General features: G+C 37.2%; 1 long non-coding RNA gene and 1 pseudogene across 4 annotated transcripts; both read right to left on the reverse strand.

Moving 5' to 3' along the window:
• Positions 1 to 928: 928 nt before the first annotated feature.
• On the reverse strand, positions 929 to 2,869 carry LOC125222682 (uncharacterized). Of its 4 annotated transcripts, none has more exons than XR_016134667.1 (4): positions 1,787 to 2,869; positions 1,549 to 1,582; positions 1,396 to 1,445; positions 929 to 1,287 (listed from the first exon to the last, which is right to left on the reverse strand). It is a non-coding gene; the product is annotated as an uncharacterized LOC125222682 (long non-coding RNA). The 4 variants fall into 4 exon arrangements; XR_016134664.1 differs by having other exon boundaries at positions 1,549 to 1,611; positions 1,787 to 2,867; XR_016134666.1 differs by having other exon boundaries at positions 929 to 1,445.
• A 6,475-nt stretch (positions 2,870 to 9,344) lies between these two features.
• LOC125221073 (putative late blight resistance protein homolog R1A-10) lies at positions 9,345 to 14,800 on the reverse strand (annotated as a pseudogene).
• Positions 14,801 to 15,366: the final 566 nt, after the last annotated feature.

Below are 15,366 nucleotides of genomic sequence, written 5' to 3' on the forward strand. Positions count from 1 at the left end.
TCTCAAATTTTGGTCAACATGAAGGTGATTGAATTGAATTTAAAACCATATGTAATCATATGTAATGATTACATAATTTAATTACAAATTTTGATTTAGCATATAAATCACGAGAAGAAGTTTCCCAACGCTGAGGCTCGCGTATTCAGCGACGCGCAGCCCCGGTGCAAGCGCCGGCTGCTCGTCCTCACGGAACATGCCCTCATCGTCGTTTAATTGTTCTTCGTTCTTACGATATGTGAAATTATTAAAAAAAAACAACCACGCAACGAAGAAAATCATGCATTCAAGCAATTCACATAACATGAAAATAATTCACATAATCAAAGCCAATTTCAAAAATTGGCTCTGATACCAATTGCTGGGGTTTGGTGCCCCTTGCACAGCGGAAGACTTGTACAAAACAAATGAATCATATACGGATCTATTTGGCCGATTATGCGATTAATCAATTGTCATGTTAAACAGATAATTGCATGCTAGAACGCGAATAATTCATGCCTAGCCTAAAACATGATTTTTACGGTTTAGAGTTACTGATTTAATTCTCCAAAGAATCGTCGATTGCTAGCGCCTTCTCCACGTGATGATCTTCAATACTAGTCCACGGATCTTCTCTCTGCTTCCCGAAATGTATCTTGATATCAGGGTGGGCTGATCTTATCAAAATACTAGGGCTCGAATAAAGAAGACAGAAAATTCCTCACGGAGGAGAAAATTAGAGAATTTCGTCCTCCTTTAAAAGAGAAGGGACGAAAATTTCATAAGAATAATAATGTAATACCCGCTTCTTTCATTATCCTTTTCGTTGATGTTTAATGTCGAACTAAAGAATCTTCACTCTATTGCTTCGTTGTTTTAAATAAGAACTCATTACTTACTGATGCTTAGTGTTGATAGTTCGCGAAACAAAACTTTGAAGTGAAAGTCAAACGAACTAAAGCAATTTAAGATATATATGAAACTTAGCAAATGTCGAGAACGAATACAGAGATATCATTCACGACTAAAACGTTCGTATACGTCCCAAACTACATTTCCACTTACATGATTAAATGTATGTGGGTTTATGAGTTTAAGAAAAAGGAATTAATGGGTGATATTACAAAATACACAAGTATGGGCCTAGAGCTTAAGAAACTATTTTGCTATTGCTTGCATTTTGGGCCTCTTCTTTCCCCCGAGCCCAAGTCGCACTCCACCGCGACCCTATCCAATCAGCCCATTGGGCCCGAGGCAGCAAGCCCGTCGAGGACAACAGCTGGGCAGCCCAAGTCCTCTACCAACCTGCAAGATAAAACAAGTGTTAATTGCTAAGAAACAAGGGAAATTAAGGAACTACTATTAGAAGAAAAGAAACAACCCTTCTTTGACAATAGGAGACCAAAAATTCACCAAAGAGGGCAAGTCAATTTCTGAAAATCCTCCACACCATATGGCAGCACCTGAAATGTTTATGTACCGGTCACTAGGTGGCCATATGAGAACAAGATGAAGAAAACAGCCAAATACCTAATACTACAAATAACATAAATGCATAGTCCTTACCTCCTTGGTATACCACCAAACTCTGTTAAAGTTACTGCAAAAATCAAAGATAAGGGAGATTTGCTGCAGGAAAATAACAAAGAATTTCAACAGCCCCAATTAAGGCTACATGAGTACACATTCGTGCCTATAAAATCCTCCACACCACCTTTGAACACTCTCCTACACTTTCAAACTTTTTCCAGCAACATAGCAAGGTTGAGAGGAAAGGAGCTGAGGTTTTAAGAACTGTTTTTACCAAGGCAGCCGCAGCTTCAAGAGGATGAGCATAGAACAACAACACCATCTCGATCCCAACTTCACCACAAAGTATGAGGAGGCTAGCATGAGGAGCAAGGAGTAACAAGAAGCTTAGGATCAGCCACAATCATCAAGGATTCACCCAAGTCAAGGTAAAACACTAGCACACCCTCTGCTTTTGTTTCGAACATCATGCTAGGCTCAAGAACATAGAATCGTGGCCTTAGGAACCTCACAACAGTAGCAAGCTTCAATAATTAAAGAATCAACACTTTAGCCCCAAATACCAAGCTCATTCCAGTAACACATAATTTTTTTTTCAAAACCTCTAATTCCACATAGTTGCTGCCCTAAAACCCCAACTAAGTAAGCTAAGAATAGGATGGAAGAAACTTAGCTTAGAGTAGGGGGCAGGGCTGCACCGGGCAGCAGCTGCACAGCACGCTGCTAGAGGCGGCAGAAGAGCCCGACAGACAGGGCAGTGATACGGCAGCTCCGACGGGGACCGAACCCGGGCAGCTCGAAGGGACCGATGCTGTGAGAAAAGGGGAGAAGCCGGCGCTGCTGCTCGTTGGTCCTGAACCTGACGCCGCGAGAGAGGCGGGCAACGATGGCGCTGCTACGGCGGCGCTGCCTGAAGAAGAAGACGGCGTCGGGTGCCGAGTACAGTGGCGGCATCGCTGCGAGGGAGAGGCGGCGATGGCAGCGACGATTCCGCCGGGAGAGGAAGACCAAGTGTAGCTCGGCGTGGAGCACAGTGAGTGAGGATTATGAGAGAGAGATAGGGAGAGCCGTGCAGGAAGAGCAGTCGCCGGTTGGGGAATGATCCGAGAACACCGGAAAATTTCCGGTGACCGATTGATGGCGAACGGACACAGGAGAGAGGGAGAGGAATTGAGCCTCTGAATTAGGGATTTTTGACTTAAGTTGAGAAGAAAGAGGGGTTGAGAGAGAGAATCAGGGGAGGAGGGAGTATACGCCGGTGGAGTCCGGCGAGGAATCGGGAGGAAGAAGATTGTGGAGCCACCGATTTCTCCTCTAATTTTAGGGTTAGTGTGTGTGTTGATTTGGGGATTGTGTTTAGAGGGAGAGGCCGATAGTTTTGAGAAGAGGGAGTAGTTGGGCCTCCCTTATTTTTATTTTTATTTTGTTGGGCCTCTTTAGTTTTGGTTGGGCTGCATTTTTTTTATAGGTTGGGCCACCAAATTAAATAAAGCATGGACTAAGAATTTAATTAAATCATGGACTCTCCTATGTTATGGATTAAATAATAGTCCGCTAATTATTTCCACGAGGATAAGTCTAATTTTCCGGAATTTAGTATGAGTGCTCAAATGATTAATTTTAAGAAATTATGATACGCTAACGATGAATAGACCTCGAGCCTATTTTTTTTAGTACTTAAATAAATGGCATAGGAGGTAACACCCCCTAGTTAAGTGAATAATTTTCCCCAATTTAATTAAATCATTAAATCTACTGATTTAATTAATATTCAAGAAATCTAGAACTCTTCTAGAAAATTTAGAGAAGAATAAAACGATCACGCACTTAGGATGCATTCATGTTTACGTTTAATGGATATCTCAAAATCTAATTAAGTATATGTATGTTATTTCCTAAAGGGACGTCTCCACACGTCGTCTAAGGCCAAGTTAAAGAACTTACGGATAGAGATTTTGCTTTGAGGTGGGCATTCTTTCAAAACGTGATTTCAGTATGAAAATGTGAATTTTTGCTCAAGTATGTTGTCATGCCATGTTTTGTTTTATGATTACCTATCTGCTTGGCTATGCCAATTTAAGTTAAATCGAATTCGGGTCCCAGTAGGGCCGCAAACCCTACTCGGACTAGTGTACACATAAGGGGATCGTGAGCTAACAAAGGAGTTGGCCGGTCCAGTGACCGTCGTGGAATGTGGCCACATTCCCGGTTCACACAAGGTTCAGATATGGTATATCTATGTTACGTGATTGCGCAATCAAATCTTCATGAAAAGAAAAGTATTTAGCGACTCGGGTCTTTTAAGTAAAACCCCGTGATCACTCAACTGTGGCATTGACAATTAAAGATAGAACTATTTTTGGCAATGTGCCCACTGAGTATATCAAATACTCAGCCCTGCATGTTATTTTCAAATGTGCAGGTTGAACGTGGACGAGCAGGCAAAGGTGTTGGGACAAGAATTTTAAATAAGTAGTTAGGTAGCCCAAAGTAGCATGTCTTCATACGTGCTATTTTGTCTTGGACTCTTCCGCTGTAATCTAGAGTTACGTGCTAGAAAGCTATGAACTTAGTCTTGATACTCTGAACACGTTTTGACTATGTACCCATATGTCTTTGATACTATTGACTTAAGTGATTTCATCCTTTTTATGTTGTCCCTTGATTATCGAGAATTGTTTAGTCGCGAAATAGCTACGCTCACTAGCACTAGGGAGTTGTGGTCGTGACAGAGTGGTATCAGAGCAACGTTCTTTCGCTCTGGACCCAAGAACCTTCTTTTCAAGCCTTAGTCTAGAATGATAGTACTAGACTAGAATAGTACTAAAATGGAAAGCTTAAGGGGACCCAACACCTCGACTCGTCACGTTCAACTGCAGCAATGAGGTAAGAAAGAAGTTCTTACCAGAAAATTTTCAGTTATTCATGAAAGAACTTGATAAGAGGAAAAATGATTTCTTTCTGAAGATGTTGTGAAAACATTCAAGGTTTTCAAGGAAAAGCATGTCAAGTCGGCTTTTTCTAAACGGAGAGCTAGAGGAAGAGGTGTTTGTTGAACAACCTAAAGGTTTTTGTGTTGAATAAGAAGAAGCCAAGGTGTACGAATTGAAGAAAGCTATATATGGCCTTAAACAAGCTCCAAGAGCCTAGAATAGCAGCATTGATGGATAGTTTCTCAAAGATGGTTTACATCGAAGTTCCAATGAGCCTTCTTTATAAGTGAAAAAAGAGAATCATGATATCATGATTGTTTGCATATATGTAGATAATCTTATCTATATGGCTACTAGCATACAGATGATAAAGGTTTACATAGATGCAAACAATGAGATGTAATCAAATGCAAACTCTAAATATTGTACAAACTCCAAACTATGATCTAGACCGTTAGAAAATGTCAATATATGACAAAATAATAGCAACAAAATATGTCAACACAGTGTTTGACATTTTATTGACATTGTATTAACTTTGTGTTGACATCAAAATCTTGAAATTTTACACCGTGTTGATACTTGAAGCTTGTTGATACTGTGTTGAAGAGTTTGAAGTTTGTACAATATATAGAGTTTGCATTTTATCATTACCCTGCAAACAATCATGATATCTTTATTCTCTTTTTCACATATAAAGAAGGCTCATTGGGCCTTCGATGAAAACCATCTTTGAGAAAATATGCATCAATACTCCTAGGAACAAAGAAGATACGCATCAAATATGTGAAAGAAGTTGAAATATTTGAAGCTCAAGCTGTACTTGCAGTTGCAAGTACAACACGAATAGTCTCCATTCTCACAGCTAGTGCAAAAGTTTATGTGAAGTCAATTCTTGCCTATTGCGAGTAACCCTTTGCCACAAGTCTGGCTTTGTGTTATTGAATACTTCCGTCTTCTTCATATTTTGTTTGATAGACCCATTTCAATCCAATGACATCTTTATGCATTGGTTTATCGACCAACTCCCAAGTGTTGTTCTTTTCTATCATGGCAATTTCTTCCTTCGTAGCTTTTCTCCAAATTTCTTTGCTATTTGCAACTTTAAAATTTCCCGGCTCACTAGTATAAAGAAAAAATTCGAATACCTCATATATTTCTCGTAATGAACGAGTCTTTCTTATTGGAGATTCTGGACTTAAATTTGCAACATGAGGACTTTGTAGAGTAGGATTTGGACTTTGAGGTTGAGGAACGCCATGTTCTGCTTCATCGTCTATATTTGATGATTCATAAAAATCATCTTGAGATAGATGCTCAATTGATTAGTCTTCCCAGTCCCTTGATGTTGTTTCATCAAAGATCATATATTTTCTCATGTGATTGCTGCAATCGCTATCCATGTACAATTTCTCTTGTAATTGATGTTTAGAAATCATACAAGAGAACAGTTGTTCAGCTTTGTCATTAGAAAACTGTGCTTTATTTTGCTTCCCTTCTTCCTTTTGATGGTAGCAATCCCTTTGGGAATTATTTGAATTCTCGCAATTTTTTCACTTGAAATAGCACTCATTTGTGTTATGATTATTCTTTTTGCAAATTTTGCAATAAAGACTAGAATTTCTCAATTGATCTCCTCCTCTTCCTTGGAATGATCCACCATTATTTTGAAATGTTTGTCCTATGAATTTCTTTTGCTTTGTTGTTGTTATAGGTTTGAAAAATTCCTCGACCCAAATGCTTGGCCTTGAGGCTGATTTGAAGACCTTCCAATTCTTTCTTCATGTTCGATAGTGGCAACATTGTAATCATATTTTTGTAGAAGACTTCGAAGGACTTTTTGAACTGTTTTCTTTTCTTCAATTACTTCTCCAAGACTTCTAATTTGATTCACGATCTTAGCAACTCGGGTAAGATAGATTTGCATGGTTTCACCATCTTTCTTTGATAAATTATCAAACTCTCTCCCTAGAGATTATAGTTTGGTAGACGTTGTCATTGCCGTGAAATCCTTCATTCAATATATTCCAAGCTTCATTGGAGCGTTTGACACTGTGAATCCTTGGATATATGGATTTGCTCAGCCCTTGTTGAATGAATCTCGAGGCACGTGCATCTCTCTTCATATTTTTCTTGAAGTCATTTTGTTGATTTAGGCTTCATGCCTCTCCATTAATTTGTTTTTGTTTTGGAAATCCATCTTCCACAATATCCCATAGATCTTGAGACAAAAATATAGTCTCCATTTGATTACCCCAGTGATCGAAGTGCTTTCTTCGAATATAGGAACTTGATTTGGAGTATAAGGAAACATGGAAATACTTGATGTCATGTTAAATAACAAGGCTCTAGATACCACAATTTGTTGGGTATGAGAATCAATAATGTGCTGCGGCACTTTGATATTTGGAGAAAATACGGATATAAATATATTTCACTAAATAGTGAATATGATATTTTTATTGAATGATTCTTTTTAGTGAATTAAATGGTAGAGATTACAATGGTATTTATAGATACATACATGACTCTTCAATAGGATACATGACTATTCATCAAGGTACATGACTCTTCAAGAAGATATATGGCTCTTCATCAAAGTACATGACTCTTCATCAAAATACATGACTCTATAAGAAGGTACATGTCTCTTCATTGAGATTCATGAATGCAAATTATATTTTCAACAGAATTTACGTAATCAACTTGTATCGAAAATATTTGTCACTCATTAATCACTTCGTACTTCATTTTTTATCTTCACCTTCCATTGAATTTTAGAGCACAATAATGATTCGTCAATTTCCTTTGTCGCATTAGAACTTGCAATACAATTCCTATTTTACCAAAAACTTACTTTAGTGTCGAATTATAATCACAAAACTTTCTTCTAGTTCTTTTGGTTGTTTTCTTCTAGCCCTTCTAGTCGAATGTAGGTTATGCTTTTATATATTATGGTTTTCTAACTTATACATATATAGAAGCAGAGAGGATTTGCATGTGCATAAAACATTACTCTGCTTAGCTAAACTTTCAGTATTATGATTAATTGCTAACTAATTCACAATCACAAATTAAGACCTAATTTTAGCTATTAGATTAGAACATCTAGTGGTTGAAATAATGCACATAATAAAATTATTAAACAAACTTAAAGGGTATTCATGTCAATTCTTATAAATGATACTCCCTCCGTCCCACAAAAGATGTCACATTTCCATTTTTGGAAAAAGTTCTCTCTCACATGAATATAAAAATAATATTTTCTCTCTCCATTTAACACACAAAATAAAACCTACTAAAATCCCGTCCCACAAGTGTGATATCTTTTGTGGGACGGAGGGAGTAGTTAAAATTAATCACATTCTCTCTCATCAAAATCATCTTAAAATTTTAAATTTACGTAACTCTCTTGATTTAAATTATTTTTTCGTAAAAAATATATCAAATTAAAGGTAATGTCATGGATTCTAATGAGATCTCAATTGCACATGTTCCGACGATGATCGGATGATGAAATTTTATAATTTTTATTTCAATTTTCGTATATGTTGATAAACTGATTTTATATCAATAAATGCATCTAACAATCTCAATATAATGCATGTACAATATTAATAAAACTATGTTGATGTTTCCTGGTATTTGTGTTGAGATTCTCATGCCACTGTGTTGATATTTGTAATACCATGTTGATATAAAAAAACCATGAAAATTATTATCTTATAACATATTGACTATTTTACCATTCTGTTGCTATTTTATTTACAATTTATTGAAATACGTGAGCTTTAATTTCATCCACTCATTTTAAGATCTAATGGTGTAGAATTGGTCGTAGTTGTAGATTGGATACTATATGCATAACCCTTTGTTACTTAGTTTATACATTTACCTCCATTTTTCTTCGCATAAAAAACTAAAAATTATCAGTTCGCTAATATTTCAGAAAAGATAATTGTAAACTCGCCATTTAAAGACAAACCTCTAGGTAAAAAGAGTTAAAAGGTGTAATTTTGGTGGACACCCAAAATAGTAAAATTAGTCTATTATTTTTTGGATGGGGGTACTACTCAATACTAAAATAAGAGTTCCTTGCATAAAAAAGAGTAAAGCTGATATCCAAACCATAGTCAAATCCAAGTAATGCTTCCAAACAAATATACAAACTAGAAATGCAAATCAATACCAAGAATTAGAATGAGGCAATGTGTAGAAAGAAAACCTACTTTTCTTCTTGCTCATTTTGCAGCCTAGCTAAATCTCCCAAAGAGCCAAGACTTGCAAATATCAACGATGCCACACGAGATGGTCTTTAAAAATTATTCAACTATGTGTACATAAAATCCAACTTAAGGAGAATAGAACTTCAGTTCAACATACGTGTGCGATCCAAATCTTCTAGGCCAACCTTGAATTTCTCCGCTAACACCGCAGCCTCTACAATAAGAATACGACAAATTTCAATGATGAAAGAAAATATTTTGAAACATTGATGAAATATTTCATTGTAATCTATATTTTGGACATCATAGACAAATTGTTGACCAACATATATATTGTCTAAGCTGAAACCGAACATGGAACACCCTTTCCTTTCATTATCTGCATGCATTGTATTCTAGTGTGTTTTTCCGAAACCAATAATTTTATTCGTATTTTTGGTTATGGAAAAACACGCTTAAATATAATGCATGCAGATAATGAAAGGAAAGGGTGTTCCATGTTTGGTTTCAGCTTTGACAATATACATGTCGGTCAACAATGTGTCTATGATGTCCAAAATATAAATTACATTATAGTATACAAGATAACATGGAATTCCAAATGCTAGTCATGTTCATATATATGTTACATAAGAATTAGTGTTGTTCAAGGCTACATATAAATCTAACCTCTTCAATAATAGGAGACATGAACACGAAGATCATAATTTCCATAGCTTTGTTGATCCTCATCTTCCTTCTTCGCTGATTCCATGAGAGAATTGTTATTAGGATCCACTTCAATCAATTCCAGTGTGGTACATTTCCTATATCTTGTGGAATCTCCATTAAATCCCGACAGTAACGAAGCACTAGGCACTTCAGTCCTGGAAAGTGACTACTCTCAGTTTTCCAGTGTTGGAGACCTGAATCCTCAATTAGCAAATATCTCTGCTCAGGAAATTCTTCATCAGTTGTTTCCCATGTTCCACCAGAGGATTGGTATTTTAGCTTCAACACTTGCAGATTTGGAAATGAACCAATAATACTCATATCTTGCCAAAGAAATATGCCACCATGCAAGGTCAACTTTTGAAGTGTCTTGGGTAAAGTAAATAGGTTATACCTCATCCAAGGAAAACCACCAAGCCCATATAGTTCCAACTTTTGAAGGTGATGCAGATGCTCGAGAAGACGGAGGTTACACCTTTTATCAGTTTCATACACACGTCCTAATCTTTTGACATTTGGTATCATTCGCACGAACTTTTAAGTCCATACAAGATTTTTATGCAAGTAACAGTTTGGATATTTTCTAGAGGTGGGTTTGATCCATATGGGGGATGAGGTAGGATACAAGGACAATGGGAAATAAGATGCCTTAACTGAGGCATACTCCAAATCTCCAATGGCAGAGAGAAATAAGTATTACTAGTTCTCAAATATATTTTCCTTCTAGATATGGTTTGAGAAGTAGGAAGAATGATTAAGAGTTGAAGATTCACAAGATTAGATATAGCTGGGGGAATACTAGAAGAACAAATTAAAGTTAGATACCTTAAATGAAACAACTCAAATACTTGTGTTGAGAGCTTTTCAGAATTTCCGCTTGCAGCGTCCAATATTCTAAGCGATCTAAAACGTCCTAGAAAGGTCGTTAAGGTAGAGGAACTTTGGGTTTTGAAGCATAACATGGTATGAATGGTTGGACACCGAATGTCATCAAAATTAGTACACCACACACTGATGCGTCGCTCATTTATCATGCTTTCTGGAACAACTTGATTGTCGATAACACGAAGAAACCTCTCAACGTGGGCTTTTCTTATGCATAACTCTCTGATGGTCAGGCTGAGAGCACAGTACATATCAGGTATCTCACAACTTTCAGGTTAAGAGGATTCACTAGATCACAAGGTCTAGGAGATCATAAACACGGAAGATTCGGGTCGTTGGACTCACTCTCAATCAACTATCAAAAACCTCAACCCACTACACTATTAATTAGTATGGAGAAGCAAAGGATCGATCCCACAGAGAAGGATAGGATGCGAGTAAGAATCTAGAGGACTTGGGAAAATACAGGGTTGGCTGCTGCCACGCAAATTTGGGTTGAGAACTTTAACTACTAGACTTGGAAAAATGTAGAGTTATCTAACAGCTAGACCTAGGAAACGGAAAATACGATGCAAGCATTCATGATGAAATAGAAATTAAACAGAGAGTAGAACTCAACAACTGAAATTTACTAGACCTAGTGAACGGGCTTCCTAAAACAACTAAGCAAACGAAAACATGCAGTGGGGACCATTTTCCCAAAACAGAAATAGTACGGATGAAAAGCTGCAGCAACGAAATTCTGACTCTAACTAACAACGATCTTCATCTCTTCCAACAATCTAAACATAAACATGTAGAAAACAGAGCAACAAACCAGATCGGAACAGAGCATACCAAATCGGTCGTCGGAAATTGCGATTAACCGGAAAATAGAGGAGATCTACAACTACTAGATGAAGTAAACGAAAGAACAGAAACTAAACATCATAACCATGCAGAATTCCATCACCCTGTTCAGATCTAAACGTCGGATGCTCAATCCACTCCGGATCCAAGCAATCCGAATGCACCAACAACAAAATTCATCCTCATCAACTCCGATTCAACAGATTCACTCCGATCAACAACGATTAAACAACAACTCAACTTCAAACCAACAAATCAAGTGCGAAAAGCATCCAAAGCAAATAAACAACAGAAACCAACATAAAACGGAAACAGAATCGAAACATAAACTTCCATAGCGAGAATATTCAGAATTCAATTCAGATTCAACGATCGCCAAGCTTCGAACAGCGAAGTCTCGGTATAAACAACACAAAAACAAAAATTAAAAGACAAATTGTTTCTTCGCCCCCCATGAGGACGTTGTTACACAATATTCAGACGACAAACAAGACAAAACCCCTTAGAATTACCCCATTGCGTGCAGTGTGTGTAGAGAAAACTATATGAGAAAGTGAGCTAAGAGCTGGAGCGTGAAAGTGGTGTAGATGATGATGTTCTTTGATGTATGCTCCAGTATTTATAGACGGGGAGTTGGCCTTCTAGACTCTTCTTCGAATTCTCCATTTTGCCTTTTTCTTTGTAGTTTCCTCCGTCCGGAAAATTTTTGCTCTTTGCTCCTTTTTCCGCTTCTTTCCTCCGCTTTACAGATTTTTCCTTCATTTCCTTGATCTGGCGGATTTTCTCTACACAACCTGACTTAAAACATGTGTTAGACCCTGGAAATCACTGAATTTACCCCATAACCGATGCATGAAATTGGCCTTATCACTCTCGTACCATATCATGGAGGATGCAACGCTTGATTTTCCCACCACTCTTTCTACTGGTCACAAGTAAAACATTTCTCTTGACTAGATCCTCCAAAAATTCATCTGCATGCTCTACCATACTTTTGTTGCATCTGTTTTGATGCGTTAAGAAGCCATTGGCTAACCATAATCTAATAAGCATTGAAGCACGTATGCTTTCATCTTCACGAAACATTGCCATAAATAGAAAACACGGCCTCAAATGATGAGACAAGTGAGTGTAACTTAAAGATAGAATCCCCTCCAACCCTTCACTAACAATTGGAATTTTCACATTTTTTGTAACTTTCTTCCAAGTAGATTGATTCCTATCAACAACAAGAATCCATCAACCACGTCAATGGCAAGGGGTAGTCCTCTACAACTTCCCGCAATCTTTTCCCCAACATACTGATGCACTTTTTATTATCACTAAAAATACCTGCATCTAGTATAGCTAAACCTCAGTATCGGGTTATCGAACACGGAGAATAAAATCACCGACTGGATACCTTCTACTAAGCTTCTTTTACTATTTGGAGAACCAAGGATTTTGAAAGCTTTTTAGAAAACAAGGAAACTGAAAGCAGTAAACCCACTGATTGCAACAAATAATATAGATAAAGTAATGAGATATAAGAGAATTCCAGGGATGTGGGTTCACAGTTATGGTTATACAAATTCCAACTACAATACCCTAGCACAGTTTATACTTTGATAGAACGAGTCATACTAGTTATGCCCATGTGGTACAAGCGTAGATTACTAACACTAGGGTTGTCAATTCTAGATTCGTAACTCCTAAAAGCTCCTAAGACCCTTGTAAAGTCCTCACTCTCAATTAATAGTGTCGTTTTAAGGAAAGCTAATTGTAGTGTGGATCTAACTCGCCAACCTCCTCTTACGATTATGTAGCAAGTTATATTAAATCTTCATCGAATGTGTCACTCAAACATGAAGTATTACAGAACAACTTAAGGAAGAAACGAAGTAAAAACAGAACGAATATTAAATAGAAAAAAGAATTGTATAAACAAAGTCGTTACTAACACATCCCTAGAATCCTATGAATTTAGTTACACATGGTAAAATAATCTAAAAACATAGAATGGAGGGAAAAAGTGAACATAAGAACTAAAAACAATAAAATCCAAAGGTAGAATCCTTGTAGCCTTGATCTTCGCTTGATTCCATCTCCAACCTCTTGCACAGTGAAGAACTCTCTCAATTTTATGCTCTAGAATTATGAGGCAAAAAGATGATGAAAGTAAGGTATGAATGAAGAGATTTGAGGGGGTATTTATAGGGAATGGTTCGAATCCTACTAGTAGAAGGAAAAAAGGTGGCTAATTTTGGTAAAATTTGGAGAGAAAATAGGTCAACTCGTGCGCCGCGTTTTCGCAGCGGACCACTGCACCTTGGCCAGCGGTCGCTGTGTGTTGTCCGTAGCTTCTGCCATTTTGGGTAGTGGTCACTGCAAATTAGTCCAGTAGCTCTGGGAACTACTCGAGCGGTCGCTACGCACTCCCCAACGGTCGCTGGGCATCTTCAGATTTTTAGCACAACTTTCTCCGGAGCGGGTCGCTAGGCTCCAGTGGTCGCTACGCATGGTGCAGCGGACCCTGGACGGTTTGAACGCTCCAGACTTCCAACTTCGACCTTTTCCTTGTTTTTGGCTCAAATATGCACAATTCTCACAAAACATGTCAAAATACCAAAATAGATAAAAATATGCAAAATATGGACATGAAATGCGATTTAGACATTAAAAACAGACCAAATAAAGGCCTTAAAACAGTGCAAGATCCGAGCGTATCACATACTCCAATTCTGGTGGGCAATTGCTGTCTGCAAACACCTTTCCCTTAAACAAATCCCAACTTTGAGAGCCACTCATGAACCTCATCTTATGAGGAGCACAAGTAGAGTTCGGATAAACGGCTAGATCTTCTAGTCTTGTGGTAATCATGATTCGACTTCCATTAGCATCATCCGGAAATACATTCCTTATATCATCCCAAACCTTTGTGCTCCACACATCATCCATTACCATGAGATACCTCCAACCTTTTAACTTTTTATAAGCTTTCTTCATCAATATTGAAATATCATCCATCTCTAATCTAGGCATATGTTCCTCCATAATTTTAATCGAATCCACAAGACTTAAACGAACTTTCTGTGCATTGTAATCTTGTGATATTGTAAGCCAAACACAAATATCAAAATGATGTGTGATTAATGGATCGTCATAAACAGTTCTAGCTAGAGTGGTCTTACCAATGCCACCCATTCCTAATATGGGCATGACTTGGAGTTTAAATGAGAGCCTCCCACAAAGAAGCTCCTTTATTGTCATCACATCTTCATCTAAGCCAACCGCCGCGCCGTTCGTAGTAGGTGGAACTCTTGATGCTTCTGATGATGATGATGAGAGAGAAAGAGATGAGTAAGAAGGTCGCTCGTCCATCACATCTCCAACAAATAAACTGAAGTTTAGCGTTACATTTTTTAGCTCCTTTTCAAAAGTGAAGCTTGTTGATGTTTCCTTCCCTCCATAATACATAAATTGTTCGATCATATCTTCAATTTTCTGAGCTATGTCCCTCAGCTTGGCTTCCCAACGGTTGGTTCTCTCTGGATAATCTTCGAGAAAGGTAAGCAAGGTGGTGATGACATACTCGCGGATTGATCTAATGTTTTCTTTTGCATTGATAGAAAAGTCAGATATGGCATGATTTGTATCAAAGGTTGTAGTTTGAGCAAGGGAAACAAGAGCGGCATAAGTTGCCATACTCAGAGAGAAAGAGGGATTGGGGAGGATGTTGATGACTACTGTTGTTGTGAGTTTTCAAATAAGTAACAGATGCTGATTCTATTTTGACTAATCTTATACAATTTGCTCTATTTTTTCTATTATTTATTTAATTGTTATGAAGTATTCTTCCTACTAATTAAATAGGTAATGAAATAGTCTATAGCTGAGTTGAATCGACAGAGTCAGATTAATGTCCGTTGACTATTTGGCTCATGTTTTTTTTTAAAATTGAATTTATCATTAGATGCTCAATAATTGAGATTCGATGGGTTCTATATGCATTAGAATATATTAGTGTGGATATTCAGTGATTTAAGTATCGTTGTAATAAAGTAGGAGAAAAATAAAATAAAATAAGTAATGATTGAGTAAAATACGTGAGTGAAAGAGATTAAGTGTTAGGGAAAAAAAAGAAAATGATTCAATTGTAATGAAATGATTCAAATAAATGAGAGCAGAAAGAACATATTTAGTTAACTTGATTTGATTAGAGAAAATAGATGAAACAAGTATTCCTACTTTTTTATATTGATTTTATAATA

The sequence above is a fragment of the Salvia hispanica genome, chromosome 1, assembly GCF_029641045.1.
Source record: "Salvia hispanica isolate PSC_SH4W2 chromosome 1, Shi_PSC_v1, whole genome shotgun sequence".
Classification (NCBI taxonomy): Eukaryota; Viridiplantae; Streptophyta; class Magnoliopsida; order Lamiales; family Lamiaceae; genus Salvia; species Salvia hispanica.